General features: G+C 38.5%; 1 protein-coding gene across 14 annotated transcripts in view; it reads left to right on the top strand.

Annotated features, from left to right (window-relative positions):
- Window positions 1-19732, top strand: part of Plcb4 (phospholipase C beta 4) — a 381620-nt gene that overhangs the window by 234772 nt on the left and 127116 nt on the right. The window lies entirely within an intron of this gene.

The following is a 19732-nucleotide window of genomic DNA, read 5'->3' as shown; positions in this document are numbered from 1 at the left end:
GCCAGATGTAATGATGGCAATGATAGTGTAATTAATTGAGTGCACACTATGTGCCAAACTACCTTCTAAGCACACTGTGTGTTATTGTTTAATTTCTCTCAACAACCTCCTTATAAGGTTGCCTCTACTATTATTGTGGTTTTACAGATGGGTTTCATAGAGTAACAGTTTTTGCTTTATGAAGTGCTCTTGGCAGGCTTTCCATATAAACCTTCCCATTCGTTATAAATATAATAGTTATTGGACTTTGTGCTAGTGGTTTGCTTTGCTTGTTTCTTTTGAACAGACAAGTTTGACCAAAGTTTTGTGTGTCTTTGCTTCCATCATTTATTGTCTTGTGCTTTGCAAGATAGGAATGGCTCTACTTTCTATAGATTGGGAACTGTGAGCCACCCGTTTGTTCAGAAAGGCTGGATAGACGAGTTGAAGCCTTAATAATGTTGTAAATGCATTGTTTTTCTTAGATTGGACTTGAATTTGAGATGACCTAGAAAGGGGTGTTTGATGAAATTGGTATTGCCTCTAAACTAAAGTAAAATGTAAAACTTCACTTAGAGCCAGAGAGTTGGCTCCTCTCAAAACCAATAAAATATGTGTGTTGGCTGTCTAGTTGGTCTCCCTGAGGTTCAAATTCTTGGGTGCAGAATCTGCCTTTCTAGCTGGGCTTCTCTGAACTAATGTTTTTTTTCCAGTGTGGAGCATAGTATTTCTGATTTATATGATACATAAATAAACAAAATTGAAAAGGCAAAGAATAGGCCAAAATGTAGCCACACTTCCTTGTATTGAGATCAAATACTGAAATGACAGCTATTCATATGTCTGAAACTATACCACTTCCAGAAATAACAGCTAACTCCATTCTCCTATTATAAGAAGAAACAAAATAATATTCTACCAACTAGAGGCAACCAATGTTAATTCTTTGTCAGTTTTCTTCTAGTCTTCTTTCTCCTTGTTTTCCCCTTCTTCCTCTCCCATGGTTGAGATCATAAATAATCTCTTAATGATATAAATAAGATATTGTTTCTTCTCTGTTTAAAAGGCTTCCATGACTCCCCATTGGAGAATAAAGTTCCTCAGAATAAAATGCAAAAGCTTCCAAAATTTGGCTCCCTTCTACCAAGCCTCATTTCCTACCAGTTTCCTACACATGTTCAAACAAAGAGCTCTACCCCCAGTTGTTTTCTTGGTAATTGAAATGGTAAAGGACTTGGTAATCCTTGAAACCCATGTGGAGATAGAGGTTTAACAGGTTTAAAGTGTTAGGGTAAACCCTATGAAATACTTATCATTTAAATAAAAACATCACTGTTAACCATTTTTACATATTTCACCCCTAACAAAACAGCTTATTAGTTACTCACATTCACTCCACTTAACTTGGCAAAGAAGGTCAAAGAGTAACTTGAGGTATTTTCAAGTCTATCTCCCAGTTAATCTGATCTCGGTCATGTACAGCTAACACCCAGGATGGCAGTGTAGTGGAGAGAAAGCTTCATTTTTTCTCACCCATTGCAAGACAATAACTGAGACCCCCATAACAAAAAATAGAGTAACAAAAAAATTATGCAAATTTATTTAATATGTTTTATGTCACACAAGAACCTTCAGAAATGAAGACTCAAAGAAACAAAAGCAGGGAAATGTGTACATTCTTATACTTAGGGTTGACGGAGACTAGATAGCCATGCAGAAATGTGAGTAGACAAAGGGGATGAGTCTGATCAAATAATATAAACGGGGGATACTTGGCAAGCAAGGCCTGCATGTGTCTTGAGAGAAAGGCTATTCTTTTCCTTTGTTTATAGGGAAGATACATCTGGAGTGGGGTCTTAGGACCAACTTCAGGGGAAGGTCAGCTTGATTTTATGGCTTGCTTCAGGGGAGAAGGGGACAAGCGGAAAGTGAGAGAGGCCTTCCTGCTGCTGTTGTCTCCAATGTCAAGGTGCTGTTGGAGGGTATTGTGTCCTGAACCCCAGTGATACCATAATCCTTTAGTGTAAGCTGGTGTGAGATGCTTCTCCCTGAATCTGCTAGTGACTCAAAAGATTGGCAGTTATATACAGTAGTTTTTCAGGCTCTGGAAATCTAAAACAATTTAAAAATACTGTGCTTCTAATAATTCAGAGAAGGTCATTTGGAAGAGATTAATGTGATAGCTTGAGTATCTATTAAAATAAGCAAACATCTATTAGAGGAGGAAAAAAGTCCTTTTCCTAGTAAATAAAGCAAAATAAATGAACTGGAGGTTCATCCTTGTTTGAATCATTTTTATTTCTCTTGATTATTTCCTTTAGTTATGAACCATCACAACTTGTATTTAGAAAATACTGGTCACTTGTGCTTCTACAGGCATTTACTGTTCTTCTGGTTTCCTCTGAAAACATAGTGAAGCCAGAAAGAAAGAAACTTTGAGCGCATATTAAATACAATGTAGTAAGCTTTCAACTTTCTGGAGTGCTATTTCACTAGGATTTAAAGCAAAAACATTGTAATTTTATGAAGCAAACATGTCTTTTCCTAATAACACAACAAGAGAGAAAGCCAAATAGTATTTCAAACTAGATGACAGCCAATTTTTCCTATCATTTCCTGATTCTATAAGATGCAATTCTCTGGAGCCACAGCCACTAAAATATTCAGTTGCAGAAAAGGTTTCTTTCTATAGTTTGTGAATAAACAGTATTGAGAGATGGCAGGTGACAGACTGAGGGAAGAAAGAGAATTAAAGAAAACAAACCCAAGCATCCCAGAAGTGTTATAACAAAGGGCCATCCTGTGAGCAACGTAAATGCCCTCAGCCTCATATGATAACTATTGTTATTGTGGTGACCTTAATTATATTCCACATAGTTAAAGAAACCAAGAAAGAATTTTAAGCAGTGGGTGAACACTCACCAGGTCAAGCCAAAAGTGTTTAAGAGCCACTGTTTTCTTTTTTAAAAAGTTTTCAGTATATGTATGATATTTAATCATTATTTTATTATTTTTGCATTACTGAAAGAATTCTTTGGAGGCAGGCAAAATTTCAGAACCTGCATATTATGTAGCTTATGTTGTAACATCAGATTTTATTGCCGTACCATTTTCAAATCTGTTTTTCCTAACTCTGCTTATCTTATAAGTTACTTACATCCAGGGTACATTCTGTTTCCTGAGCAATACTTAATATTAAATCTCTAAAACAGAGAATTCCCTCTTGCAGAGATGAGAAATAATTAGTGGAGACTCTTGGTGGAGTCTCTTGGTTTCCAGTGTCTTCTTACCTTTCACTTTCCAGCTCTATTGCCTGCTCTAAGTTGTTTCCCTTCCAAAATCCATCATATCATCAAATCTGATCACACAAGGATGTTGAAGATTTGGTGTGGCCAAGGAGAATGACAGCACATACCAGGACACCTTTCAAGAGTAAAGAATCAGAGATCTCCTAGAATAAATTTCATTAGCCAATCTGATATCTAAAGTTGTCTCTCATTGCCTTCTTTTGTCTCAGTCTTCCACCAAGGTACTTGTTCTTGTGTTTTTTTCTATTTTCATCACTTTCCCAGAAACAGTCCTTTTCCAACTCACTCTTTTCCTCTGTTCCAGATGTGTTTCCCAACTATTGAAGAAGATCAGAAGAAAATTCTGGTCTCTTCTCATCTTGAGCCATTTGATCCCCTTGAGCCTCAAATTCTTCTTTCCAGATTCTCCTGAACCCTTTCTTTTTGCATAAGCTTATAGAGCAATATATGTACTTCAAACAAACTTTAAAATATTTGTCCCTAGGAGGCCAGCTGTTCCTTAAGTGAGCATTCTTTAGCAGAACTGTCCACTGTATTGAACATGGTGTGAATCTGGGCTGCCCATGACAGCAGCCACCAGCCCCAAGTGACCACCAGCTGTATTTGAAGTGCGGCTAGAACGACTGAGGAACTGGGTTTAATTTCATTTCACTTTAGTGGATTTAAATCTACATCACTACCTTCCTATAGCTAGGAACCATTATTGGATGATGGCGACAATCATCTCACACTGCAACGAAATTTAAAAATACCATCCTCTCATAATGCAAAACAATCATTTTCAATTTTCTTCAACAGAGTACACAAATTTCGCCAGTCATTTAAATATTCTATAGAAGACTGGCCTCAGCCACTAGACCCCACATCACAGATCTCATGTGCTGCATACCCCTTTTGTTCGTTTGTAGGATTCATTGTACTGTGCTGCCCAGTTCCTTTTTCTGGTATCAGTACACAAAAATTACAGCAGTTAAGCTTTTGAGTCTTAATTCGCTTTTTTTTTTCTTTTCAGTACCTCATACATTCTAGGCAAATACTCTAACACTGGCCTATATTCCTAGCTTTAGTTTTTTGTTGTTGTTGTTTTATGTTTTCTTTGTTTGTTTGTTTGCTTGTTTTTGAGACAGGGTCTTTCTATGTTAATTCAGGGTGGCCTTATACTTACTATGTAGTCTAGAGTGGAGTTGACCTTGTGATCTCCTGTCTCAGTCTCCAAGTGCTGGGATTATAGGCAAACATCACTGGCATGCCATTAGTTTTGATTCTAGAGTCAGGCAACACTTGATTCCATAAAATACAAGTGTTTCCAATGAGCCCAGTAGAGGAAGTTGGCTTTATTGAGAGAAAAGTTCTGAAGAAAGCAGAAAAAAAGGAATAAGAAAATTAGTCATTTCAGTTACTTTCCTTATACGGAAAGGACAGGGAGACAGACAATGGGGAAATAACTGCTTGGTTAACATCAGGTTAATTCACGTTAGCTTTTCTGTGTAAGGATTAAGGCAGAACCCGAACCCTTATTATTCATGCCAATTGAAACTATTTGGAAAATTTAACTTTTACTTCTTTCTCCTGCTTTCTTGGAAGGTCAGTTAACAATTAGTTTTGGTTTGGTGAGGTGGACTTTAGCATGAGTGACTCCATTTTGATATTTAATCTGGTGTCTTGGGACCTAAGGTAGGAGCTGAGTTGAAAAATGTTTACTTAATATTGGTAAAGTTGTGGTCTGTTTGCTTTCTTCCACTTTCTACTCTACGCACACCCACCTCCTGACACACATACATCAGGGGGCAGTTGGTGTTTACAACTGTTGCCAGGAAGACAGAAACAATTATTGCAGGTGCCAGAGCCAGAGGAGTGTCAAAGTCCAGGGTCCTGGAGTAGAATTGAATGGGACAGCTGCCTTTGGTTTCCTTCCAAGGCAGTTCTGAAACCAAATTGTGGGCAGTACAGTGAAATTCAGAAAAAAAAAACCCTGGCAGCCTACACACCACAGTCTGCTTATAGGTGAAGACAGCCTTTTCCAAATATAATTTTCAAAAAATGAAAAGCCCTACACTTTGATTTAAAAATCTGCTTAACTCCTGGGTGAAGACAACACCAGGATAGAGAAGCTAGCTTCCAGAACCCTTGAGGAAGATAGTGTCACATAGTCAGAAAGGACAACCCAATTAGTTTTGTCAGTTAGATACAAAACTGGGTAATACCCTATGGGGCAGTAAAACTGTGACCTGTTAAGGGGTTCATTTTCTTCTAGACACAAGACACATGCCTCTCTGCAGAAAGAATTTGAAGTTAATACATTTAGTGTCAAAGAATCTGGGCAATAAACAATGGTAGATAGCAAATCAAACAAGTTCTATTCTTCTACAGAAGCAAGTCATTCCTGGATGGGCTTCCTAACCAGTCCTCCCATGTGACATTGAAAAAAATATATACCTTTTTTGTAAAATCTTACTTCTAAGCTTTGGATAATTAAATTTCATCATAAAAGATCAGGATAATGGGTTCAAAGAGTAAAGAACAGAACTAACTGTAGCTTGTATTTACATTGCAGGATACTTACAGTGCCATCATAATGATAATAGTGCTTACTGGTGTTTCAACTTTTAGAACCAAGCTACAGGTACCATTTAATTATTGTTGAGCAAATAGAACAACAACAAAACAATTTACTTTATGTAAAGTATAAATCAGAGAGTCCTCAAAAAACTGAAAATAGAACTACAATACGATCCTGTTTATATGACTCCTGGACATATATCTTAAGGAATGTAAGTCAGCATACAATAGAGACACCTTCCCACCCATGTTTATAGCAGAATTATTCATAATATCCAAGCTATGGAACCAACTTAAGTGCCCAACAATTAATGAATAGGTAAAGAAAATGTGGTACATATACACAATGGATTATTATTCAGCCACAAAGAAGAATGAACTTGTATTATTTTTAGAAACATGGGTAGAATTGAAGATCATTGCTAAGCTGAACAAGATAAGCGAAGCTCAGAAAGACAGAAATCACGTTTTCACTCATACGCAGAATCTCGACCTAATGATAACAATATGTCATGGTTGCAAAAGGGGGACTGTTGGAGAAGGAGTAGTGAGAGGAAAGGGGGAAAGGAGAGGATGATGAAGGTGAATATGATCAGGTACATTATAATGGAAATAGCATAATGAAACCCATTAAAAACTATTCAAAGAGGGAGGGACTTAGAAAGGGAGGTGAATTTGATCAAAATACCATATATGCATGTATGGAAATACCACAGTGAAACTCCTTTGTACATTTAGTTTATGACAATGAAAAGCCTATTAACTTCAAGTGCAAAGTAAGGGTTCAGACAGATGTTGTAAGGTAGATGATGCAGGAGAAATGCAAGAAAAAACAGAGCATTTATATTCTCAGTGGGAGGTAAGGTTGATATTTGATGGTACATGAAATAGAGCTTAATTATTTTTTAAAGTGTAAGAGTAGTCAATCACAAAACCAAATATAATATAATTTCAAGTTGGAGTCAGGGGAGAAAAATTTGGGAAAAACTTGAATGTGATCAAATTTCTGTATTTTTATCCTGAAGAGCCTATGACTGGTATGAGTGTCTGCCTGTGGATTATAGGTTCAGTAGCTCTCTTGCCATGAGTTCCACTTTTCAAGTTCCAGTCCCTACTACAACTGGACATTTAAAACAAAATAAGTCTACAGCCATACCACCCTGAATGTGCCCAATCTCATCTAAAACAAAATAAAATGTTTTTTTTTCAACTCCACCCCCTCCCGCTCCCCCCCTCAATACCCAGCAGAAACTATTTTGCCCTTATCTCTAATTTTGTTGTAGAGAGAGTATAAGCAATAATAGGAAAGAACAAGGGGTTTTGCTGGTTGAGATAAGGATAGCTATACAGGGCATTGACTCACATTGATTTCCTGTGCGTGGCTGTTACCTTCTAGGTTAATTCTTTTTGATCTAACCTTTTCTCTAGTTCCTGGTCCCCTTTTCCTATTGGCCTCAGTTGCTTTAAGGTATCTGCTTTAGTTTCTCTGCATTAAGGGTAACAAATGCTAGCTAGTTTTTTAGGTGTCTTACCTATCCTCACTCCTCCCTTGTGTGCTTTCGCTTTTATCATGTGCTCATAGTCCAATCCCCTTGTTGTGTTTACCCTTGATCTAATGTCCACATATGAGGGAGAACATGATTTTTGGTCTTTTGGGCCAGGCTAACCTCACTCAGAATGATGTTCTCCAATTCCATCCATTTACCAGCGAATGATAACATTTCGTTCTTCTTCATGGCTGCATAAAATTCCATTGTGTATAGATACCACATTTTCTTAATCCATTCGTCAGTGGTGGGGCATCTTGGCTGTTTCCATAACTTGGCTATTGTGAATAGTGCTGCAATAAACATGGATGTGCAGGTGCCTCTGGAGTAACAGTCTTTTGGGTATATCCCCAAGAGTGGTATTGCTGGATCAAATGGTAGATCGATGTCCAGCTTTTTAAGTAGCCTCCAAATTTTTTTCCAGAGTGGTTGTACTAGTCTACATTCCCACCAACAGTGTAAGAGGGTTCCTTTTTCCCCGCATCCTCGCCAACACCTGTTGTTGGTGGTGTTGCTGATGATGGCTATTCTAACAGGGGTGAGGTGGAATCTTAGTGTGGTTTTAATTTGCATTTCCTTTATTGCTAGAGATGGTGAGCATTTCTTCATGTGTTTTCTGGCCATTTGAATTTCTTCTTTTGAGAAAGTTCTGTTTAGTACACATGCCCATTTCTTTATTGGTTCATTAGTTTTGGGAGAATTTAGTTTTTTAAGTTCCCTGTATATTCTGGTTATCAGTCCTTTGTCTGATGTATAGTTGGCAAATATTTTCTCCCACTCTGTGAGTGTTCTCTTCAGTTCAGAGACCATTTCTTTTGATGTACAGAAGCTTTTTAGCTTTATGAGGTCCCATTTATCTATGCTATCTCTTAGTTGCTGTGCTGCTGGGCTTTCATTGAGAAAGTTCTTACCTATACCTACTAACTCCAGAGTATTTCCTACTCTTTCTTGTATCAACTTAAGAGTTTGGGGTCTGATATTAAGATCCTTGATCCATTTTGAGTTAATCTTGGTATAGGGTGATATACATGGATCTAGTTTCAGTTTTTTGCAGACTGCTAACCAGTTTTCCCAGCAGTTTTTGTTGAAGAGGCTGCTATTTCTCCATCGTATATTTTTAGCTCCTTTGTCAAAGATAAGTTGCTCATAGTTGTGTGGCTTCATATCTGGATCCTCTATTCTGTTCCACTGGTCTTCATGTCTGTTTTTGTGCCAGTACAATGCTGTTTTTATTGTTATTGCTTTGTAATATAGTTTGAAGTCAGGTATTGTGATACCTCCTGCATTGTTCTTTTGACTGAGTATTGCCTTGGCTATTCGTGGCCTCTTGTGTTTCCATATAAATTTAACAGTAGATTTTTCAATCTCTTTAATGAATGTCATTGGAATTTTGATGGGAATTGCATTAAACATGTAGATTACTTTAGGGATTATAGACATTATTACTATGTTGATTCTACCAATCCATGAGCATGGGAGATCTCTCCACTTTCCATAGTCTTCCTCAATCTCTTTCTTCAGAAGTGTATAGTTTTCCTTGTAGAGGTCTTTCTCATCTTTTGTTAGGTTTACACCTAGGTATTTGATTTTGTTTGAGGCTATTGTAAATGGAATTGTTTTCATACATTCTTTAACCGTTTGCTCATTGTTAGTGTATAGAAATGCTAATGATTTTTCTATGTTGATTTTATATCCTGCTACCTTGCTATAGCTATTGATGATGTCTAGAAGCTTCTGAGTAGAGTTTTTTGGGTCTTTAAGGTATAGGATCATGTCGTCTGCAAATAGGGATATTTTGACAGTTTCTTTACCTATTTGTATTCCTTTTATTCCTTCTTCTTGCCTAATTGCTCTGGCTAGGAATTCCAGTACTATGTTGAATAGGAGTGGAGATAGTGGGCATCCTTGTCTGGTTCCTGATTTTAGAGGGAATGGTTTTAATTTTTCTCCATTAAGTATAATGCTGGCTGTAGGTTTGTCATATGTAGATTTTATAATGTTGAGGAACTTTCCTTCTATTCCTAGTTTTCTTAGAGCTTTTATCATGAAATGATGTTGGATCTTATCAAAGGCTTTTTCTATTGAGATGATCAAGTGGTTTTTGTCTTTGCTTCTGTTAATGTGGTTTATTACGTTTATTGATTTTCGTATGTTGAACCACCCCTGCATCCCTGGGATGAAGCCTACCTGGTCGTGGTGAATAATCTTTTTGATGTGTTGCTGAATTCGATTTGCCATTATTTTGTTGAGGATTTTTGCATCAATGTTCATTAAGGAGATTGGCCTATAGTTCTCCTTTTTGGAGGTGTCTTTGCCTGGTTTTGGGATAAGTGTAATAGTGGCTTCATAAAATGTGTTTGGCAGTTTTCCTTCCCTTTCTATTTCATGGAACAGTTTAAGGAGGGTTGGTATCAGTTCTTCTTTAAAGGTCTGATAGAATTCAGCAGAGAATCCATCAGGTCCTGGACTTTTCTTTTTGGGGAGACTCTTGATTGCTGCTTCAATTTCATTTTGTGTTATAGGTCTATTCAGGTGATTAATTTCCTCTTGGTTCAGTTTTGGATGATCATATGTATCTAGAAATCTGTCCATTTCTTTGAGATTTTCAAATTTATTTGAATATAGGTTCTCAAAGTAGTCTCTGATGATTTCCTGGACTTCCATGGTGTTTGTTGTTATCTCCCCTTTTGCATTCCTGATTCTACTAATTTGGGTTTTTTCTCTCCTCATTTTAGTCAGGTTTGCCAGGGGTCTATCGATCTTGTTTATTTTTTCAAAGAACCAACTTTTTGTTTCATTAATTCTTTGTATGGTTTTTTTGGTTTCTATTTCGTTGATTTCAGCTCTTATTTTTATTATTTCTCTCCTTCTATTTGTTTTGGGATTTGCTTGTTCTTGTTTTTCTAGGAGTTTGAGATGTATCTTTAGGTCATTGATTTGGGATCTTTCAATCTTTTTAATATATGCACTCATGGCTATAAACTTTCCTCTCAAGACTGCCTTAACTGCGTCCCATAGGTTCCGGTAGGTTGTGTTTTCATTTTCATTGACTTCTAGGAACTTTTTTATTTCCTCTTTTATTGCATCGATGATCCATTCTTCATTAAGTAATGAGTTATTTAGTTTCCAGCTGTTTGCATGTTTTTTGTCTTTACTTTTGTTGTTGAATTCTACTTTTACTGCATTGTGGTCAGATAGTATGCATGGTATTATTTCTATTTTCTTTATTTGCTGAGGCTTGCTTTGTGCCCTAGGATATGATCTATTTTGGAGAAGGTTCCATGGGCTGCTGAGAAGAATGTATATTGTGTAGAGGTTGGATGAAATGTTCTGTAGACATCTACTAGGTCCACTTGATCTATTGCATATTTTAGATCTTGGATTTCTTTATTGAGTTTTTGTTTGGATGACCTATCTATTGATGATAATGGAGTGTTAAAGTCTCCCACAACCACTGTGTTGGCGTTTATATATGCTTTTAGGTCTTTCAGGGTATGTTTGATGAAATTGGGTGCGTTGACATTGGGTGCGTACAGATTGATGATTATTATTTCCTTTTGGTCTATTTCCCCTTTTATTAGTATGGAATGTCCTTCTTTATCTCGTTTGATCAATGTAGGTTTGAAGTCTACTTTGTCAGAAACAAGTATTGCTACTCCTGCTTGTTTTTGGGGGTCATTGGCTTGGTAAATGTTCTTCCAGCCTTTCATCCTAAGCATATGCTTATTTCTGTCGGTGAGATGAGTCTCGTGTAAGCAACAAATTGTTGGATCTTCTTTTTTAATCCATTTTGTCAAACGGTGTCTTTTGATGGGTGAATTAAGTCCATTAACATTAAGTGTTAGTACTGATAGGTATGTGGTGATTCCTGCCATTTAGTTATCTTAGTTGTTTGAAGGTTTGATTGTGTGTACCTAACTTGATGTTACTCTCTACTGTCTTGCTTTTTCCTATCCTGTGGTTTGGTGCTGCCTGCCTTTTCATGGTTAAGTTGGGTGTCACTTTCTGTGTGCAGGATCCCTTGCAGAATCTTTTGTAATGGTGGCTTTGTGGTCACATATTGTTTTAGTTTCTGCTTATCATGGAAGACTTTTATTGCTCCATCTATTTTGAATGATAGCTTTGCTGGGTAGAGTATCCTGGGGTTGAAGTTATTTTCATTCAGTGCCCGGAAGATCTCACCCCACGCTCTTCTTGCTTTTAATGTTTCTGTTGAGAAGTCTGCTGTGATTTTGATGGGTTTACCTTTGTATGTTACTTGTTTTTTCTCTCTTACAGCCTTCAATATTCTTTCCTTACTTTCTGAACTTGTTGTTTTAATGATGATATGTCATGGAGTAGTTCTATTTTGATCTGGTCTGTTTGGTGTCCTGGAGGCCTCTTGCATTTGTATGGGAATATCTTTCTCTAGATTTGGGAAATTTTCCGTTATTATTTTGTTGAATATATTACGCATTCCCTTCGCTTGCACCTCTTCTCCTTCTTCAATGCCCATGATTCTCAAGTTTGGTCTTTTGATGGAGTCGGTGAGTTCTTGCATTTTCTTTTCACAGGTCTTGAGTTGTTTAATTCATAGTTCTTCAGTTTTTCCTTTAATTACCATTTCATCTTCAAGTTCTGAGATTCTGTCTTCTGTTTGTTCTATTCTGCTGGATTGGCCTTCCGTTTTGTTTTGCAGTTCTGTTTCGTTCTTTTTTTCTGAGGTTTTCCATATCCTGGCTGTTTTCTTCTTTATTGTTGTCTATTTTTTTCCTGAGTTCATTTATCCATTTATTCATTGTGTTCTCTCTTTCACTTTGGTGTTCATACAGTGCTTCTATGGTTTCCTTTATTTCTTCTTTTGCTTTTTCAAATTCTCTATTTTTATTGTCTTGGAATTTCTTGAGTGTCTCCTGTACATTTTGGTTGACCCTATCCAGTATCATCTCTATAAAATTCTCATTGAGTACTTGTAGTATGTCTTCTTTTAAATTATTCTTGTGGGCTTCATTGGGTCCTTTGGCATAGTTTATCTTCATTTTGTTGGAGTCTGGCTCTGAGTTTCTGTTCTCTTCATTCCCCTCTGGTTTCTGTACTAATTTTTTGCTGTGGGGAACTGGTTTCCCTGTTTTTTCTGTCTTCCTGTCATTGTCCTTGGTGTTGTTACTGTCCCTGTACTGTGTGTAATTAAGTATTTTCTAGCTTGTAATAATAACAATGGTAATATTGAGAATGGAAGAGTGAGCTGAGATGGAAAGCAAGAAGTTAAAGAAAAGGAGAAAACAAATATACAGACAAGAGGGAGAAAGCAGAACAAGGTATCAGACAAGAGAGTTTCAAAGGTATAAACAGGGAGTGTTAGTGTACTAATCGACAGTAAGCTGAACAGACAATAGAGTGACAGAGAGAGGATTGAAAATCAAAGATAAAAATAAAAAATAAGTATATGAAAGTAATATCTATATATAAAAATGAATTAAAATAAAATGGAAAATAGAAAATTAAAAAAAAAAAACCCAAAAAACTTCCAAGTTTATATGCAATGCAATTTCAGTCTTAATAATTTGGATGTCCGTCTCAATCTCCAGTCCTGGAGTTGGTGCCTCAGATGTTGTTCTGTAGTTGTCTCATCAAAGGGGATGCATAAAGTAGAACAAAACTACACTCACACACACACAGAAGGAAAAAAAAAAAAAAGCCCCACCAAGTGTCCCCAGTTCAAATGCAATACAGTTTCAGTAAGTTTTTCGGCTTGCAGGTGTAATTCAGTTGTTCTCTCATCAAAGGTAGGGAGAAAAAGAAAAAAAAGTGTCTGGAGGCAGTTCTGAGAGTGGTATCTGCAACTGTGGCTTGCCTGGGTGCTGCTCTCAGCCTGTAGCTGGCGGCGTTATTTATGCAGATCTCTGGGGTGAGCTAGCACTCACCTGGTCCCACAGGCTTTGTTTGCTCAGAGTTCTCCTGTGCGGGGGCCTCTGCTACAGGCTTTCCCCTTTCCAAGCACTGGGAAAGGTGCCACTGCCCCGCGTTGTCAGGCCTGCGTGTTTATTTACAGTTCACATGGGAAGTGGGTCTTCCCTCCTCTCACAAGCGTCCCCGCTCCTGGTTGCTGGGCGCGCCCCGCTCCCGCCAGAGCCTCTCCGGCCTGCCTGGCTTGTTTATTTACAGTCCCGGGAAGGATTCCCTTCCCCCAATCTTCAGCGCTCAGGGCGCCCCACCCTCTTTCCAGCGTGTCTTAACTGTTCTTATTGCTTAGTACTCAGTTTCTCTTTTTTTCCCGGGTGGAGGTCAGTCTGTCCAGGTGGCTATGCTGCTCTGGCCCAGGCTTGTCTGTGGGGCTACCGCAGTACCGTGAAGCTCACCTGGTCTGCGTCTTCCCAAGCTGTATGGGCGCTGGCCACTGGCGGCCCCGGGGGCCCTCCTCGGTTCTCCCTTTAACATGAAGTGGAGATTCTCTGCGCCGGCTGGAGATGTGGAGGAGTCAAAGTTATGCCTTTTCTCGGTGATTATGCCTGCAAAGTGTGTCTCCAGCGTCTCTCCAAGATTTCACTATAGGAGGGTCGCTTTCTGCTTCCTACCTCTAGCCGCCATCTTGGAATTCTCAAAATAAAATGTTTTGATTTCTCTTTATTATTCACTTAAGTACATACTTCTCAGTCTAAAATACCAGGCTTGTAGCATTTGGCCCCTGATACCCTTCCACCCTCACCCCTCCAATTTTCCCCATGTTGCTTATGTTGCTAGAAAGGTGGTGGGATGTGCTGTGTGAGGAGAGGAGAGGGGCAGCAGGCTGAGGGGACGGACCTTGGAAACTTCTGAGAGGAGGTCTCTCCCAGGCTGAATCTTGACAGAAGAGTTAATCAAGCAATCAAAGCACAGCCAAGATGAGGGATGGGGTCATGGCTGGTGCAAGGGCGGGTCTGTGGCAACTCATTACACTGGGGGAAATACCCTGTCCAGCTGGTGCAGAGTAGGGTGGCAGAGTACAGAGGCCGAAGCTACAGAGATGGTCACTGTCCACACCATAAACTGCCTTTGTTTCTAGCCTAGGGCTTTGGCTTTAGATTCTGAAAGCTATAGGGATCCTTTGATGGATTCTTAGCAGGGAATTGGAAAGGTATGGACAATGAATGGACAGTGGATGTGACTGAATTCATTGTGTCAGTAGTCTTGGAGGGTAAGGAATGGTTGAAAGACCCAATGGGAAGTCAGTCAAACATATGGAGAAATAGAGGAGATTTGAGTATGAGGATGTATTAAAGGATTTTCTTACCTGGTGCATGTAAGAGATGAGAGAGAACAGCATTATAAAATGAGGTTGGGCTTCTGGCCCAGTAAACTTGGCCACCCTGATGCAAGGTGAAAAGAGTGCAGGACAAGGGACATACCTTCATGGATGCACATTTCTGTTTTTATCCCTGAAATGGAGAAAAAGTAAAACCAATGATGGTGTTCTCATTATATCTTCTGTAGTATCTAAGAAACATTTTGCATATAATAGAATTCACAGAAGTATTAGTTAAAAATAAGTAAAGCAGAAAGGAAGTTGAAGAACATAGTAAACTAAGAGCATGAGCATATGAGTGCATTTTTTGTTATCAGTCCTCCACTCCCAGAGGTACTGAACCCATCTAGGTGTATTAAAGAACAGGGTCCTCATGGGCCTCCCTCAGTTAGTCACTGCAGGGGACATGCTGCATCCTGAAGGGAGAGGATTTCTTTTAAAATACTAAAATAATGTTTTAAAATGGTGTTTTATGCCAAAGAGTTATTTTAGATTTTTATATGGAGATTTAGATTTAGGTTTTATAAGACGATATAGTGGGTCTCTCACCTTTCTCCCTGCCAGGGGAATGATCTTAGATAAACTCAGGTATCTGATGACTGAGGTATGTACCACAGCCAGTCCCCCAAAACTCAACCTCCATGTTGTCTGCACATTTGACTCAACTAGAGTGCTTCTCACAAACACTGGTCTGCTTTCTCTTGAGATAACTTTAAAAACTCCCTCTGGCTTAAGACTTGGGCATTAATATTTTAAAAACAATTTGTGTAGGTGAATCCAATATACAGGTAAGGTTGAGAACCACTGTGTTGAAGGATAAGTCTTCTGGAACATTGTTGATGCTGTTTTTATTGGATGATAATCTGAGTGTATGTTGTTGAACACTTCTAGGTGGAAGGTAATATTGAGGATTTACCAGGCTGGATGATAAGCCTGCTGATGAAGAAAGATTTGAGAAAAAATACTTTCACAATTATAATACTCTAATTATAATTAGGGGTAAGAATGTATATGCATATAATTATATGTCTGTATTACATATTCTGTATATTATATGTGTGTGATTAAGTCATTGAACCACAACAACCTGCATTACATCTTAGCAGTGTCAAACATTTTTGAGTCATGCTGACACTTAAATAATTTAGAAATGTGTATTGTTTTACTGAAAGCAGCATTACTTACATCAGTTATCATTATAAGGTACTGACAGAACAAATGAGAAAGTATTTTCTTAGGTGAAATTTAGAATTGGCTGGAAAATATAGAAGGTGTTTTCTTAAAGCCATTGTCCGTTACACTTAGCCAGGATATATTCATTTACTTCACAGTGCAGGCCACTCTACAAGGCTCAGATAGAGCAGTGAACAAGGCAAACAAAGTCTCAGTCTTTTGGAAGTGTACAGTCCAATGGCTAGAAATGGCAGTAGACCAATGAGCACAGAAATGAACAAGTACCTTTCCAGTAGTGTGAAATAGAATCATGAAAGAAGTGATCATAAAAGCATAGGAGAGTAGGCAGTGGTGTGGTTTAGGTGAGAAGGGAAGGCTGTACTCAGGAGGTGACACTCCATGTGACAGCTGAAGGATCAGAAGAAGCCAGTTTGTCCAGGAACTAAGGGGAAAGCATTCTAAGACATGGAACCCTAAACAAGCACAGATAGGGATAGTGAAGAGCAGTAGCATAAGAAGAAAAGTGGGCAACTAGGTGTGGTGGTGCACTTCTGTCATCTGAGCCAGAGAGAGAGAAGGATGAAGAGGGCCCCACCGTGTAGAACAGTGTTCTCCAAATGAGGTCCCCAGACCAGCATCATCAGCACCACTCAGAATCTTATTAGAGCTGCAGACTCATGTCTATATAGTTAGAAACCTTAGGGATGGGCCCAGCCATAAAGGTTTTAACAAGCCCTTCAAAGAAATTTGATGCATACTCAAGTATGAAAACAAATGGTATAGAACCAGGCCAAGGAACTTAGATTTCCTTCAGGTTGTTATGCAAAGACATTTCCAACAGACACTATCCGATCTGCATTTTATAAACATCTATTCCCGTAGCTGTTTAAAGAATGTTTTATAAGGGATATGTTAGTCAGCTTTCCATCACTATGACATAACCAACTTGTACAGAGTAAAGGTTAGCCAGACATGGTGGTACGTACCTTTCATCTCAGTACTGGAGGAGCAGAGGTAGGAGGATCATGAGTTCAAGGACAGCCTGAGCTATATAGTAAGACTCTGTCTCCAGAACCTAAGGGCTAGAAATGTAGCTCACTGGTAAGGTGCTTTCTTAGCATGCACAATGCCCTGGGTTCCATCTCCAGCACCAAGAAAGAAAAAAAAAAAAGAGGCTTATTTTGACCTTTAGGTTTGGAGATGCCTGTCCAAGATCAGGTGGACCTATTGCCTTTGTCCTCTAGCAATAGCAGGAAGCATAATAGAGCAAAAAAGGAGAGGAAGGGACTAAGGTCTCACAATCCCTTCAAGGGCACACCCCCAATGACCTTAAGAGCTAGGCCACATCTCTTAGAGGTTCCACCACCTCCCAATAGTGTCACCTTAGGGACTAGGTCTTTAATACATGGGGTCTTGGAAGATATTCAAGGTCCAAACTTCCTACTATGGGAGGAGGTCACAGGGTTGACAAATACCAAGTCTTTAATGTAAAGAAGGTGAGCTAGAGTCTCAATTCTCCCTCTTGCTGGCTGTTTTTCTCTCCCCTTTCCCCTCTCCTCCTTTTCTCTTCCGTTTTGAGACAGGATCTTACTATATAGGCCAGGCTAGTCTTGAACTTCCAATTCTCCCCCTCAGCCTCCAAGTACTAGGATTATAGCCATGTACCACCACACCCATTTCAGTCCCCAAGATCTTTTTTTCTTCTCTTTCTCTTTTGCTTGGGATAGAACCCATGGTCTCACACATGTGAGGCAAATACTCTACCTACCATTGATCTCTATCCCGAGCCTTCACAGCAATTTTCTTGACATCTCTGTGCTAGAAAATGGGGAAAAAGAAGGCAGTGAGTCTGGAAAGCTTCCATTTTCCACTTACTGATTCTGATTGTGTACCCATGCACTTTCTGTCACCATTCTTGTCATCACAGCCTTCTGACTTCCTCCTCCTGTGATAAGAAGGCTATGGCCAGCCACCTGGGCATTACATCTCTTGGCCTGAATGCTGAAATAGCCCATAGCAGCTAGGCTTTTGCAAAATCATCCACGTCAGTTCCTTCCTTTAGACCAGCCTTTGAAATACCAGTGCTTATAATGTTATCTGGGCTTTCAGGCTGCTACAACTCTAAGCTCATTGTCATCTGCACATGCAATGTTTAAGGAAAGTTCTGTATGCTTCGGAAAGTTTTAGAAAGTAAGTAGACTTGAAGACAAAAGATTTGGTTTTAGCCATGACTCTGACCTTTACAAGTTATGACTTTGAGTGGTCTCTTTACCTGTCTAAATATTGGTCTCATGTCAAATGGGAACAATATACCTATGCTAGAGGACCCTAGTAGGAAATCAATAGTAGGAAAAGACTTTGGTTTGATCTGTGATCCTAATCTTTACAAGTTATGACTTTGAGCAGTCCCTTTACTCTGAAAGCAATATACCTACTCCAGATGACTCTAGTAGGAGAGTATGAGGCACAGCCAGTGTGTGTGGATGCCTCTTCAGAGTGAAGATTCCATCACAGTTGAGACTTATTTGTTTGTGTATGTATGTGTCCAAGTGCTTACCCAGAGTAAATAAAATGTTCACCCAATAAATCAGTGAACACTGTTACACACTGTGAAGAGCTGTTACTAATCAGCTGTTACTATTAGAACATAAGTGATACATAAATGAATGAATGGGCTGTGTTCTAGTAACTAGTAATTATGTTTTCAAAAATAGATGAGAGATAAGATTTGACCCACTGGTGTAGTTTATAGACTTTTAGCTTAGAGGACAAATGATGCTAGATAGAAATGAATAGCAAATGTGTTTTGATTATAATGATGAAGTAATTTAAACTTCACCAAGGATTCCTCATTTTCTCTTAAGACTTTGTCATATTTTTAACCTCATTATCCTGTGTTTCTTTTTCTTTTAATAATATGTCATTGTACCAGCTTTTGCTACATAACAGAGCCCCTTGTCTTTCTTTTCTTTACTTGGTCTTCTCATTTTATGTTCTTTTCCTCTCTGTGAAGTTTCTTTTGATTTGCTTTTCTTCACTTATCCACAAAGGTAGAAGATAATTCTCTTTTCTGTAAGAACAGAAGCATCTCATCCATGAAATAGTATCTGAATTGATGCCATGGAAAACTCTTAATACTTGAGATTTGTTCTTCAAGGTTGCAAGAAGGACAGCTTGCTTATGGGAAGACGTGAGATGCATCAATTAGGAAGGCAGTGAAGGAAATTTGGAAAGAACTTGTGGAAATAAGCAAACAGGAAGAAAGTCACTATACTGTCCAACTGCACCCTAGAGGAATGGCTCAAAGTAACTTTTATTTTGGTTGTATTAACTCATAAGGAACAAGCTGAGGAGCTACTTAGGCCTTTCAAATATATTACTATGCTATCCTAAAGAATTTAGTTAAAACTCTAATGGTAAAAATTACAACATTGGATTCTCTTTGTCTGCTTTTCACCTTTCAGTATAAATAGGAAAATGCTTGATATTCATTACTTCAGGCATTCCTTTGGACTGCATTTGGACAGGATGCTGAGGACTTGGGCATGTGTTTAATCAGGGCTGATGAGTCCAGCTTTGTGTATCTCCAGGTTGATGGCAAAGAGGCCCAGAGTTCATCCTGGCTTCATTGTCTTTGCATATTCTCTATGGAATTGTACTCTATTAATACATATAGTCCATATTGAATTAATGGAGCTCATTCAAGTGTGAACGAATGAATAGTTGAGTGAAATATATGGCATATTTTATAGTGAGTGATTTTTAAATCCCTTCTTAAGTAAGAAAATTGCATTTCTTTGAACCTTTGCAATTTCATGTGAATTAATTCTTTTTTTTTCTTTTATTATTCATATGTGCATACAAGGCTTGGTTCATTTCTCCCCCCTGCCCCCACCCCCTCCCTT

The sequence above is a fragment of the Castor canadensis genome, chromosome 5, assembly GCF_047511655.1.
Source record: "Castor canadensis chromosome 5, mCasCan1.hap1v2, whole genome shotgun sequence".
Taxonomy (NCBI): Eukaryota; Metazoa; Chordata; class Mammalia; order Rodentia; family Castoridae; genus Castor; species Castor canadensis.
The sequence above is the reverse complement of the archived record's forward strand: the minus strand, read 5'-3'. Positions and strand labels throughout refer to the sequence as shown.